The following is a 15,171-nucleotide window of genomic DNA, read 5'->3' as shown; positions in this document are numbered from 1 at the left end:
TTTTATGGGGGGTTTGGGGCAGGGTTTCACCCAAGGTTAGAGGTTGGGAAACACTGGTCAAAGAAATATTTTTAATGCTCGAGCTTTTATCTTAGGTGATCAGCTTTATCCTTACATAGAGTTGAAGATGGATACAAGGCTCCTCTCAGAACTTCACCCCAGCCTTCAGGTTACTGAGAACATTTGAAGATCTGCTAGGCATTCTTTAAAATAAAGTGCAAATAAATGAAACATTCCATTCTGCACCAGACCCATATACCATCACACCTTGCTCTTGGTTATATTGACATTTTATAAGGCTTTATCCCTGTGACATCCAATGATGAAAACCTTTTGGCTCTGGGCAAGCAGCATAGAGTGAAGGGAGGGAAAGAAAAGCAAAGCTTCAAACGTGAGGAGAAAAGGTGGCCAGCGGCCACTTCTTGTACTTTTATTTGGTTTGGCTGGGGCGATGCAGTGTTTTTTTTTTTTTTCCCCTTTCCTCTCTTTGCTGCGAACCATTTAATTCAATTTTCATGTGCAGCAGCAGCATTTCCATCTCCTGTGCTCAACTCTCAGTGTCAGAAGAAATTAGACAGGAGGCTGCTGTCCAGCGCCCATCAACAGCTGTCTTACTGGCACAGTCAGGTCCATTGAGCCGCTTCCCTTCTAAGGACATGGTGACCTGCAGTTGTCTGGAAGAAAAAAAAACAAAAAAATGTATAAATAGTTTTGTTTTCAAATTCTACAAGTGGCGTTTCAGACGGAGCCGCAGGCGTTGTCTTATAATATGGCTGAGAGTAAAGTGAAGTGTGTGACTCCATGCTCATACCTTGCTTATTGCTGTGTGGGGTGCCTGAAAACTTCATGGACTCTTTACATTTAGAGGCCCCTCCAACAATATTACAGAATTCTCAATTCAGAAAGTTATCAGTAGTACAAAACACCCAATGGCACAGACAATCACACCATTTCTGAAAATAAGACCCCATCAAAAGGCTAGAGGATGCAGCAATAAGTGATCACTCCTCCTGGTGAAAATGGAGCTGTAAAATCACAATAATTTTTAAATGATGGAACATCAGTTGGGGCATCTAGGTGGGAAAGTTGCTCTGGAGCCATCTCTACAAAAATACCACCCCACCATCTCAACTGACCTCAGAAGAGATAGCAACATGGAAGAACCTACCACCAAACAACACACCTGTTCCTTAACATCGCATCAACATTCTGACTCCATATATCTGTCACAACTGCCCTTGCAGCCTCTTTAGAGGACCCACCTTTGGACACCTCTTCTGGACTGATTTCACTTTATCTCAGTTCTCAACCTCATAATGGGAGGATCACAGGAATACTGGTGCAACCAGACCGAGATGGTCTTTGGATTCTATCTCAGTTGGAATGAACACATAATGGATGGACAGGGGAAAACTGGATATTATGAACAGTCCACACCGCAGTACAAGAGGTGGAAGTGCTCCTCTGACTGGGTACCTGTTTGGACACCCACAGGGTTACCTTGGACATGTAGTCAGAAAGAGCAGCCCTGCCAAAGTCTGTGGGTATCGCAGGTGAGTTCTTAATTTGGTGACCTTCCGTATGATACAGAAGGGCTTCCATTGTGTAATCTACCATAAAAGGGGACCATCTCAAGTAAAGGGCAAAGCTCACAAAGGAGGAATGAAAGAAGGTACATATCTGATTATCTACGCCGTGCTGGACTGAATTAAACCTGTCAAGGCACGACTATAGAATAAACCTCATTATATTTTAACCTGGAATTGTGTCTGACTGATTTGTGCCAGGTGTTTGGGCTCAGTGGTGCCTCCTACTGGTCACAACCTGCAAGTCTTCCACAGCTGGGTAACACACGTAATCCGCAGCACACCAGTAAAATGAATTATTTTTGTGACTCAAAGATGCCACACAAAGGTGCATCAAAGTGGGCATTGCTGCATTTTCTCCTAGGAAAAAAAAACTATGTGGGAGCTATTGCCTAGCAACTGTCCTTTCCTGTTTCCCAATTTCTGCAGATGAGAATACGCACACACCATGCACCTTGGCAGAATGTTCCAGTTATGGTTTCTGACACTAACTCGTCTTTAAATTACAATCACTAAACTGTCATCATAATTGGCAAAGTAGGTATCGTATTGCCAGATAAACTACAACACATATTTCATAGCTCAACAAAATGTCCACACATAACAGAAAGTGAGACCACTGATTTTCCCTTTTTTTTTTTTTTAGCTAGAAAGCTTTATTTAAACACTAAATGACAGGCAGACGAATGTAGAATTAGCACAGGAAAACACTTGTAATCAAGGGACTAAACTTTCTTCCGCTTTTAAAAAACTTCACTTATTTTGTAAAATCAGAGAAGTATGTGAGGATTGTCCAGGATATGCATGAGGGAGTGAGGACTCAGGTTTAAAGCAGTGTTGGGGTAACCAACAAGATCCCAGTTAGAGTAGGTCTGCACCAGGGGTCTTCTTTAAGGCCTTACCTCTTTGATCTAGCTATGGATGTGTTGACTCATTGGTTAAAAGACCAATCTCCCTGATGAAGGCTTTTTGCTGATGACATTATGTTGTGTGGCACCACAAACGAGGATGAGTATTGTTTTTTTCCCTTGTAGATTCTACTATTTTAAGAATGAACTTAAGCTATGTGCCCAATTCATGTGCATTTTAGAGGGGAAAAAGAAATGTGGCATGGAGTGGGAAGGAATATTGTTGGGAGCAGGATTACAAAATCAATACAGTGCAGACTTTCCCACCATTACCAGTTCAGATCAATAGCAGCCTGTGTAATATTAACTCATCAGATCCTACCGACTATACCCTAGAAACCTAATATTCTGCCTTTTTCTTTTTCAGCCCCTAAATCTCTGGTAGATTTTAAAATTTCTTGTAGTGAAGAGCTGATCTGCCTCACTAGAGTGCCCTGGGACTCTAAGCTGAGTCCAGTCTTGTACTCCTAACATACAGTTTACCTCCTTTGGCTGAAATAACTGCAGTGAGACGGTTCTTGTAGCCATCTACCAGTCTTCGACATCGGTCTGAGGAAATTTTACCCCACTCCTCAATGCAGAACTTTTTCAGCTGTGAGATGTTTGAGGGTTTCTTGCACATACAGCCCTTTTCAAGTCACCCCACAGCATCTCAATGGGATTCAAATCTGGACTTTGACTTGGCCATTCCAGGACTCTCCATTTCTTCTTTTCAGCCAATCTTTGGTTGATTTACTAGTATGTTTTGGGTCATTGTCATGTTGCATGGTCCAGTTCCGCTTCAGCTTTAATTTTCTAACTGATGGTCTCACATGTTCTTCAAGCACCTTCTGATACACAGTAGAATTCATCGTGGATTCTATGATGGTGAGCTGACCAGGTCCTGCTGCAGCAAAGCAGCCCCAAACCATGACACTTCCACCTCCATGCTTCACAGTTGGTATGAGGTTCTTTTCTTGGAATGCTGTGTTTGGTTTACGCCAAACATGTCCTCTGCTGTTGTGTCCAAATAATTCAATTTTGGACTCATCTGTCCAAAGAACATTATTCCAGAAGTCCTGGTCTTTGTCAACTTTATCTCTGGCAAATGTCAGTCTGGCCTCGATGTTTCTCTTGGAAAGCAAAGGTTTCCTCCTTGCACACCTCCCATGCAAGTTAAACTTGTACAGTCTCTTTCTGATTGTAGAGGCATGTACTTCTACATCAACAGTAGCCAGAGCCTGCTGTAGTTCTCAGATGACACTTTAGGGTTTTGGAGACCTCTTTTAGCATCTTGCGGTCTGCTCTTGGGGTGAACTTGCTGGGGCGACCAGTCCTGGGCATGTTGGCAGTTGTTTTGAAAGCCCTCCACTTGTAGACTATCTTCCGGACAGTGGAATGGCTGATTTCAAAATCTTTTGAGATCTTTTAAATCCCTTCCCAGACTCATAGGCTGCTACAATCTTTTTCTGAAGTCCTCTGACAGCTCTTTTGTTCTTACAGTACCTCTTCCCTTTCCTCATCATTGCAATCATTCTTATGCTGATTGCACTCAACTTATTCTTGTGGTTCCTTTCTCTCATACTCAAGTATTTTTCAGGAGATCAGCATGCAAAAAAGATGTCACACTGTGTAGGGCTAAATATGATCTTTAGATCTACCTATCTAGGAGAAATTGAATCTACTCTACATCCTAACAAATTATTTCTGGATTTCACTGTCTTTTTATGATCAAATTAAGCTCAATCAAGAGCGTTTTCCTCAATGAAATCCTCACATGAATGGATTGCTTCAGCAGGTTCCTCCAGTACAACATCAGCTGTTTCAGGCTGTACCTAACCACAGCTTCACAGTAATCCAGTCATTTATTGACTGGAGTACCGTGTTAACTTCCAGACTGTGCAATTCAACACCCTTAGAACACAGCAGGCTAAGGTGTTTCGAAATTGCTGTCACATGCTCAGGTTACACCTTTTATTTTTCTTCCTCTCATGGCTAATATTGTAGCCCATTTCAGACACAAATGTTTTGCTTAGTTTATTGTGTCGCTTGATCTTAACCTGTGTATCCAGCACCTTCAAGATCACATTATAGATAACAACCAAGTCGGCCTCCACGCTTCCAAAATTAGACCTGTGATTCCAGCCACTCGGACTTATTATCCCAAGGTCATCAGTATTAATGTCTACTGTATCCCCATCTTTTTTTGTGATAAAATTTCTTACATTTTTTTCTGTTGTGGATATGTCATTACAAGTTGGACTTCAAATATTTAATTTTATCAATGAATTGAAATATCTCAATCAGCACTTTTGGAACATTTAAAATGCAGCACCTACACTTTAATTTTTGTCCTGTTCCCTTATATTCATATACTCTACACGAGAGAGAAAATGAAAAAGTGAAAATGCAATCACAGTTGAAGATCTGCCTCTTTATGTGACATTATTTAAGTGGTCTGCCTGTCTCACTCTCTCTCTGTGAGAAGTTCACAATCAAGGTGGCTCTTTGAAGGCTGATTGCATTTCCCATCCACAGACAGACCATCCATCACACATTTACAGCAGAACACTAATTTATTGCCAAGCCTGTTAGCTTTTTGGCTTAAGCTTACAAATGCCTTTGTTATTAAGTCCTCAGACGAAACTTGAGGCCAAGCCCATGTACTGCCAGAATGGAGCAGATCACATAACATCCTCACAGGCAAAACGCGCAGACTGTGGACTTTGTCATCATTCATTTGCACAACATGGTGTGTGTTTAGGTTCTCTTTGGCTGATTCAGTGACGACTGTCTTTGTCTGCATGAAAAGCTGAAGGTGCATTTGTCCCCTGTGTCCCTGCTCATTCTTTCAAGTCACAGATCTGTAAGAGCCACCTCTTTGGCCATTCACATATCCATACAATGCTTTAGCTCCTTATATAATATGCTACCGTGGCTGTTCATTTGTCTGTCCAGGATTTTAAATCGCCTGTAGCTTGCAAACCGTTTCACCTGAAATTTAGTACACATATACTACATGACCTCTACTGTCTGCTATTGGGGTGATGATTGACCTCCAAGATTATTCCTCTTTTAATTTTTATCTTAAATTATTGTAGAATCAACTCTCGGCAGCAGGGCGGCTGTGCGGGCGCATGAGTATCAGTGCCGTTCTCATTTCCCTACCACCTTCATGTCTTAAATCATTCTTGCGGCAGATTGAAGACTTAAGTGCCAGCTTAAGTGAAAAATTATAGAAAAAAGTACAAAGTAAGTGCAACACAAACATCGACATAATCAGTTTTAACGCGAAAAGATGCCGACAAAAGAAGAGAAGAAGTGGGCCGCTAGGGTGGAAAAAAGAAGAGCTGCTCAGGAAGCAGCAAGCGAATCAACCTCTGAGCAAACGAATGCTAAACGTACAGAGAAAGAGGATGAAAACTAGGAATGCTCAAGTCAAGTGTATTCACTGCACGTTATCGTGCACTGCGCCATTACTGGTGTTAATATAATATGCCTTGTGTCCTATGCTTGCTGTGGTGGGCTGCAGCTTCCCTACGACTTTTTTATGGATAATACCAAATAGTAAAAAATAAAGTGGGTTTGGAAGATGAATTGTTAATATAATAGAAATGTGTCTATTACCTCTAGCTTGCCGTTTTAATTATTTTGTTGATTTGGTGAGCCTGAAATTATTTTGCTGGTCCAGTACACTCTAGTGTAGAAAATCACACTAGCCATCACAAAGTTGTAGTAGATGTTTAGGATGTGACCACCTACATTAAAAGTATGCAGCGCCCAAAGGAAAAAGAGCTTGTTCTGTACTTTCTTATATAGGTCCTCTGTGTTACTAGACCAGTCCAGCTTGTGGTTGATGTGGACCCCCCGGTTCATTTAGGAGTGCACCACCTCTACATGCACTCCCTGACTAGTGACCGGGTGTAGAGACAAGAGGGTGAAAGTCAATAAGCAGTTTCTTGGTCTTGTTGATGTTGAAACGCAGACAATTCTCTTTGTATTAGGAAACAAAGTTCTCCAAAGTACCCCCATACTCTGTCTCATCCCCCTTGTCAATATACCCCATTAGTGCAGAATGATGATGTATTTATAGCACAAAGTGTAAAGGACGAACTGAAAAAGTGACAGACCTACTTTCTGTGGTGCTTCAGTGTTGGAGACACTGTTTTAAACACCTCAAACTACAGTTCTGGACAAATAGCACACCATCTACATCCAGCTACTTATACCTGAGCTCACCCCGTACCAAGAATAGTGCTGCCAGCTTCATCTAAGTGGAAATAAGCCTTGTGGCACGGATAGATAAATACATCTTCCACTCCAATCTTTGACTGATAGGAAGACTACAATGTGTCTTCTTTGGTGCTGAAACAACGCAGGATGTTTTCACAGCAGTAGTACCTTCTGGAGCCTTAGTGACAGACTGAACAGGTGACAGAGGACACCACAAAGTTGGCCAGCACAGCCCCTAAGAACTTGAGGACTAACTCCATCTGGACCTGTGACTTTTCCCTTGTGTAGACTCCTTAGTTGGCTTCTATGGACAGATAGTACTGATATTAGAGGCCATACCACTCGATATGGTTGGAGTTATTGATGCAGTAGAAATGGTGAGGGAGGACTAACTATTGTCACAAGGGCGCAGCTGAAGGGAAAGCTATTATTATTAAATTTTAGCATGAGTTTCACTTCCCATTCTTTTCTCTCTTGCTGTGTTTTGAAGATGCCCATAAGCACTGTGACTTTAAAGTCCCTCTCACAGAGTCCATGGCTGCTGAAGTGAGCTGTTACAGGAACATCTGTGTTGCCATGCTTGATGTGGAACCTGTGTAAATTCATTCTCTGGCGCAGTGTTTGTCCAGTTTCTCGCACAGAGTGCAGTGTCAGGACATTTCATACAGAGAATGAGGTAGACCAAATTAGATGATCTGCAGGATAATGATCCCTTTATGCGATGTTCTAGTCGGCAGTGTGGTATAACTACACGATCTGTATTATAAATGTGGGCACATGTTTTACATCTTTTCTGTAGGGAGGGAGTTGTGCCATTTTCTGTTGGTTCACTTAGGAAGTTTCGGACAATTACTTGCTGCATTTCCCTGCCTACAGAACTAACAGTACTAACTCCTACTTTCTCTGCTGTTCTTTTTCTGGTTTTCTGTGGTGGAGAGCTGCACCACCACCACCTGATCAAAGCACCATGATGTCCCTACACTGATGGATTGAGGGCCAGAGGTCCACATGACCATTATCATCTGATTCTTCCATGTGGAGCCTGAAAACCATGAGGACTGATTGAGATCATTTATGTTAGGTAGAATGTCTACTGGAGGCTGGGTGGTCTCATGGCCTTGGAACCCCTGCAGGTTTTGGTTTTTCTCCAGCCTTCTGGAGTTTTTTTTTTTGTTTGTTTTTTTCTGCCCTCCTGACCATTGGACCTTACTTTATTCTTTGTTAATTAGTATTGCCTAATCTTATTTTTATATTTTTTCTTTCTTCATCTTGCAAAGCACTTTGAGCTACATCATTTATATTAAAACGTACTATACAAATAAATGTTGTTATTGTTGAAGGTACAATAGTCTTGACATAAAAGTTTAAGTAATCTGTCCCTCAGTATCATCTCCATGTTGAATATAATATAATATAATATATATAAAATCGTAAGCCTAAAAGTGCAATAATTTTGTGCAACGATTTTATGTCATATTTTTTGTCATGCTTTATATCGGGCATATTTTAAAACCTACATATATATGTTTGGTATTATTCTTTTCAGAATTCATCGAACTTTAATGTGATGTTGTGATATTTTCAGATACTTATTCCGTTTGTAAATTATAAACTATAATATCAAGAACTCAACCCGCAAGACGAGACTTTGTGCCAACAGATTTATCCACACCGTGGGCTGGAAGTAAAAGACAAAGAGTAGGCTTTTAAATGTTCAAAGCGCCGCGTGAGATGCAGATCACATAGCATGGCAGCAGCAGCAAGCCAGCAGCTGATCAAGCAAAGAGGAGGTAAAAAAAAAAGTATTTGTTTCCCACTGTATCACCGTTTAAGAGGGGGTTTCGGAAGCGCGACCGCGTCTGCTTGGAGTGCGCTCAACCCCTCTCTTCACCACACGAGCAGCAGAGACGCGAAGTGGCTGGCGATGGGCGCAGGTTGACAAACGACGTGAGCAGGGGGTAAGCCCCCTAGTAATATAATATAATCATTAACATCAATATATAAGATATTTGACTCCCACTCAAGTGCAGATTGTTCAAGTCCATGCCACAATACATTAAACTTTAAGTGGGGGATAGAAGTCCCCACCACTGTCAAAGTCAGTTACTTTACCTGCCAGTAGATTGGTTCCAGAAACAAAATAAAAGAAAAAAAAGTATCTTTTTAAATTAAACAAAAAGTGATTTCCAAAGAAATAAAAATGAAAATCCACAGAATTAGTTTATTTGAGTGCCCAGTGGCTTCTTCGGTGTCCTGGGTTTAAACCCTGGCCTGTTTGCCATTTGTGTAGAAAATGCTCGATGTCCACACACTCAGATATCATTGAACGCCTCTGTCTGTGGCCATAAGGCAGCCACAATAATCAGTGGGGTTTTGTGCCCTCTTACAGTAAAATCTTAAAATATTTGCAAACTACTCAGCCCTCATTTAGTAAAATTGTGAACACCCTCATAAATGATTATGGTCAGTATGCTGGTACAGCAGTTAGCACCGGAGTCCTGGGTAAAAATCACAGCACAGCCACTGCCTGAGTGGACGTTGCATGCTCTCCCAGTGTTTGTATGCCTTTTTACTCTGACATCCCAAAGATGTCTGGTGGCTCAGAATTGGCCTGTGTGTGAATGTGACCGGTAATGGGCCAGGGCCCAACCCAGGGGTGGTCCTGTCTTGTGGTTGATGCTATTGGATGAGCTCCAGCCCAAGCAGTACTGAATTGGATTCAGAAATCCAGACTCCTATGGAACTGTTTCATTAAAGTGAACAGTTTTCAAAGTTTGCATTGAAATATTCCAAACAAAGAATATTCTCTGGAAGGTAGGAACATAAATATCAATCTTTTCCTTTCCTTCACCTGGTTTTAACATAACAGCATGGCTGAGATCTGGAACATGTCTCAGCAACAGCCCTAGAGAAGACATGGTAGGTACATGACAGAACAAAAATATCCATTCTGACTTTGCTCCACACATTGGAGCCACTGATCCCTTTGGATCTTAGCATCTCGCAACACGTTGTACTAATCCGGCCCAAATGAAGTCTAGTCCAGTTGTGGCCCACGTGTTCCCTTATCCCTTCACATCATGGAGGCCTTCGTATTTCATTCCCTGCAATTTAAACAGTTAGATCTCGTTACCCTGCAGCTCTTGGGTTTGCGTTCTGGTGAACTTTAACCCATTGGTAAGCTGAGCTTTTCAAAGTTAATTGGATTTTATTGAGATCAAGAGCAGAACACTCCTCTTTACAAATGTCAGTGGTGCCGATTATACCCATTAGCTGTAACGAAGCTTGATAATACACAAAAAAAGGATTGTCAAGGATGTGCCTGCTTAAAGACGACATATTATATTTCTTTAAGTTTCTCTACATTATCACATATAAAGTGGCATATGGTTTTCTGACTACATGTATATATCTTTCTAATTGCAAACAATCTAAACTGTCAAAGGTCACATCCACACTACCATATTTTGGTTTAAAAGCTCAGACACTACTCTCCATCTTTACTGTTTGTCCACACTACCCTGGTGTATTTAACCTCTGAAAATGAATACTTTTGAAATCGCTCTCCAGAGATGTATACCTGTGAAAATATTGGCTTGGCATTGCAATGTAGATGGGTGAAAAGGCAGACTCTACTCACCCTCTGATTTGTTTGTGCTTATTACGTAGCCCTTCTCTGATTGGATCCTGCTCATTACAACATCTCATTCCTTGACAGGGTTTCTTTTGTGAACGGTGACCATATTCCACCATAAACCCTTGCCATGGCTCTGGTCGTGTTGCTTACATGCATGCATCTAAATTACATTTTGTATGGTTTGAAATCTACATACAATGTGCAAAAGGCAAATAATTTACCGGTCACTACAGTTTGGTTGTAAATCCAGTGTCTGGCATCATAACTACAAGGATTTTTCTGCCAAAGCTTACATGCATAGTGTGGGCAAACTTCTATGTCAATGCAATTTATGGTCATTTTAGTATGAACAGAGATAGTGTCACAGATGATGTAAAAACACTAGTCTGGATGGAGATCGTCCATCTTAATAAAAGGGTAAGTATCTGCGTATCCATCTGGGATTTTTCTCTGTTATTTGACATTTGGTATGGGATTCATAGAAACAATGCTAATGTTTGTGATGTGCCATCTGTTGGAATGTAAAATTCAATGCATATTATTACTACAAGTTTGTGATGTGCCACCTGTTGGAATGAAAAATGCAATGTATTTAATTACTGCAAATGTTTGTGATACTCCATCCGTGGGAATGAAAAATGCAATGTATTTAATTACTACAAATGTTTGTGATGTGCCATCTGTGGGAATGAAAAATGCATTGTATTACTACAAATATCCGTGAGGCACCATCTCTTGGAATGAAATATGCAGTGCATTTTTAAAGGCAAATGGCTGTAATACATCTTCTTTTGGAGTGAAAAATGCAATGCATTTTATTATTACATGCATTGCAAAATACATGTCAATAGTTAATGCTGATATCTGCATTGAGTACTTAGATTTCAACCTCTATTAGATGGGCAGCACAGCTTCTTTTAATTTAAAAGCACCAATTGTAAATAAAAACACAGTGTGGAAATAGCGAAACATTTCATTCTACAAGCTAACTGGCTCCTTCAATATGTACAGTACATTACAGATATAGCTGAGAAAGTTCCAATATATGTTTGATTATAGGGGATAAAATAATCTTCCATTAACAATGTGATTACAAGTACATGAAATTAACTTTTTATTCTATTCCAGCAAAAAAATGACATGAATTTTAACACTACGATTTACTTTTTAAGACTGGCTCTTACATGGAGTGCCACTCTCATTTGACTTTATGTGCTGTTGTGATTTGTTTTGCCTAATGCTCATTTTGGTCCTACGGCTGCTAGTGACTTTCTTAATCAGCTGCAATTTCCAAAAAAACAAAAAATGATAAAGAAGGAAGAGAGTTTCAAGAGAGATGTGAGGTAGACTATTGAACAATTACGGATGGTTACACACGATTACAATGAACAGAGTGGTACCCACTCAAAGTGCTTCACATAGACAGTGGAGAGCCACTTCAACCACCACCAATGTGTAGCATAACTGTGGGTGACGCAATGGCAGCCATTCTTGTGCAGGGCACTCACCACACATTAGCCGTTAGGTGGTGGAGCGATAATAGAGAGAGTTGATCAATTAGAGACAGGGGGCGAGAACAACCAGACCATGGTGGCCAATTAGCCAGGACATCTGGGTAGACCCTGCTCTTTTCAGGAGATGTCAGGGGATCTTTTATGACAACAGAGAATCAAGACCTTGACTTTACAGATGGCACCATTTATCAGCACAGTGTCAGTGTCACTGCACTGGAGCATTGAGATCCACACACTGACAACGGGGTAAGCACCCCCTGCTAGCTTGTCCAGCACCTCTTGCAACAGTAACCCAAGCTTTTCCTACCTTCTGGTTTACTGGCAGGGCCCAAACATGCTTAGCTTCAGATGGAGTTCCTGTTCTGAATTGTATGTGGTATGTTGTTGATTTGCTACTTGCTCCCCACATAAAACAAAAAAAAGTGATAGCTATGATTCTTTTTGTAAAAATAAATAGTCAAATAAATGCGCTAAGGGGTATTAGATCAGTCCAAATTCAATGTGATCACAAAAATGGCACTTCTGGCTGGCGAGCCTATTGTTTTTGTATTATTGAATGAGATAACAGGTCAACATTCTGTCACACCTTGGCTAATTCAGGTAACCTTGTCGTCTTCAAATTGCCCATCTGGGACTTCCCAGTTCGTCAGGTACTCACATGAAATTTTCAGTCTCTCACATAGGATGTGGACGTGGGATTAGTACTATATGCAAGTCTATAAGTTGCAGTATGTCCTGCGGTGTGTGGTCCTGCAGTGGTCTGGTGGAGGGATTGTGTTGCACAGATGATATTCTACTCCAAATTTCAGCAATCTGGCAGAATATGACCTAGGCCTCCTATGGAGTTTTTTTTTTTTTCTGCCGGGGTGTCTGCACGGAAGTGGACAAAGCATAGAAACGATGACCATAGCAGTGTTTGAAGTGGGCTGCCACTCATCGATTTGCAGTACTGACACCTCTTCGGCAATTTTTCTTAGCATGTCGGAATCTGCAGTGCTTGAAGTTTCATGTGAAGGTTCCCCCAACTCGAGCTCTTCAATCACATGTTGTTGTGTCACCATAAACAGACCACCAGTAATTTGGTTCCACTTCAAGCACTAGACCATAGCACCTGTCCCATTCACTGTCCAGTTACCCAAGTCTTACTGCAGATTTCCCATAAAGCCGTCCAAATGCACAAAACAGAGAAGCTAACCTAATCGGCTGCTGTCCAATGAGCACACTTGCCCCATGGGACACCGACAATGGATACACATGCAGAAAAGGGAAACGTTTGCTTATTTAGTTTTTAATTCATACACTTCATTTTCACATAGACTGTCATCAGACATGATGGAGCTTTTTAAAAGTCTCTCATGGATGCCTGTTTGCAGCAGCCACACACACCATGCCAAACTCGTGGCAAATTCAAAAGGAAATGATTTCAAGAGTTGCTTAATTCCAGTTTTTTTTTTGTGTGTGTGTAACGTCAATGTATGAATGGAAAATAAAATATAGTATCCTGAAGGAAAATGGGACAGGGGAGGTCCTGAATCATAAACAATTAAAAGTGAGTGACAAAGAGGGAGTGCCGCGTCCGAAAGGCTTCCTCCAATTCATACTTGTCCTTTGCTTGTGAAGCCGGTGCTCCTATTTTTGGAGAAGAGGGGTAAATGGGCATTTTGCATACCTTGCTTCTTTGCCCAGTTGAAACACTCACTGTCATTCATTTCAGATTCAGAAGGCCAGGGGTTCACACTTCACACATACCGAAACTGAGGGAAATGTTTCATCAATGTGTAATTTCAGTTTGATGTCGCTGTGTTTAACTTGGCATGTTTGTGAAAAAAAGAAATGTTAGCAATAAGCAAAAAAAAAAAAAAGTATTTTAAAAACTTGTATCTTTGTCTCCATCCCAAGGAAGGAAATGATTTCACGAAAAATAAATGAATGTGCCTTCTCCATGAATAGTTAGTTACCTTATTGTGGAGGAGGATTTTGTGTGTCCCATTGATCCTAGGAGCTATGTTGTCTAGAGCCATTGCCCCTGGTAGGGTCACCCAAGGCAAATTAGTTCTAGGTGAGGGATCAGGCTAAGTGCGGTTCACAGGACCTTTATGAGAAGAATCATCAAGGACCTATTAACCTTGCTTGGAAAAGAGAAACTGAGGCCCCACTGCCTGTTGGTCGAGCCTTTACCCATGAGGCCTGACTGGAAAAAAGCCTGAATGAGTAACATGAGTCAGTCCTTAACTATGCTCACCACCTGCAAGTGGAGCCATAAGGGTCTGGTGCATTGTGGTTTGGGTGGCAGTCCAAGGCAAGTGCTTTTGTGAACCGAGCCCTGGATTCCAAAATTGAATATAGGGAAATGAAATGTGATCTCTCTGGGGTGGAAGGAGCCTGAGATGGTGTGTGAGGTAGAGAAGTAAAGTCTAGATATAGTCAGCCTCAACATACAATATGGCCACACACAGCGGGCGAGTATGGGTTATTTACAGCATGGGCTCAGCACTCAGCTCTCCGTAAACTAGAGAGTTGCCTTTACACAGGAAGAGAGAGGGGCATTGACTGTTGTCTGGCCTTTGTGAAGGCTCGGGTGTTGGATGCACCCATTAGTGACTTTGCTGTCATGCTCATGTGGGCAACAACAATGAAATCTGAAGGGTGCGATTAAGAAGATTGGCCTCTCTGATCTGAACCTGAGTGGTGTCTTGTTGTTGGACTTCTGTACTAGTCACGATTTGTCCACAACAGACACCACGTAAGAACATAAGGGTGTTCATAAGTTCACTTGGCACCAAGTCGCCCAAGGTCATGGGTCAATGATGGATTTCATAGTTGTGTCATCAGATCTACAAATGTATGCCTTGGACTCTCAGGAGAAGAGAGGGGCAGATATATTAAATGAACACTACCTGGTGGTAACTTTGATCAGATAGCAGGGGAAGATGCCGGACAGACCTGGAAGGCCCAAATGAGTAGTGAGGGTGTGCTGGGAATGTTTGGCAAAGGCTCCTGTCTGGGAGATCTCATTCAGAGAAATGTAAGTATCTCTGGTTGTTGTTCTTCACAAATGAGGGAAGAAGGGAGTGAGGGACTGACTAAGGAGATCAGAGCAGTGAGTGCAGTTATTTGGACATTTTGCTGGTCAGTTGTGGTATAGAATTAGCTGAGCTGAATGGCAATCTACAGTACAACTTCACCTATGGTCAGGGGCTTAGGGCAATGACTGAAAGAATGACATCATGGATACAAGTGGCAGAAATAAGCTTCCTTCACAGGATGTCTGGGCTCAGACTTATAGATATGGAGAGAGGTGCCGATGTGCGGGA

The 15,171-nt window shown here is 41.5% G+C and overlaps 1 protein-coding gene across 1 annotated transcript in view; it reads right to left on the bottom strand.

Moving 5' to 3' along the window:
- Window positions 1-478: 478 nt before the first annotated feature.
- socs5b (suppressor of cytokine signaling 5b) overlaps window positions 479-15,171 on the bottom strand; it is a 156,282-nt gene continuing 141,589 nt past the window's right edge. The window contains exon 3 of the transcript XR_005630820.1: window positions 479-674. The gene's annotated coding sequence lies outside the window, so the exon portion shown is untranslated. The remainder of the gene's footprint in view (window positions 675-15,171) is intronic.

This window comes from Polypterus senegalus, chromosome 16, assembly GCF_016835505.1.
Source record: "Polypterus senegalus isolate Bchr_013 chromosome 16, ASM1683550v1, whole genome shotgun sequence".
NCBI classification, from domain to species: domain Eukaryota; kingdom Metazoa; phylum Chordata; class Cladistia; order Polypteriformes; family Polypteridae; genus Polypterus; species Polypterus senegalus.
This window is presented reverse-complemented; position numbering and strand designations above follow the sequence as displayed.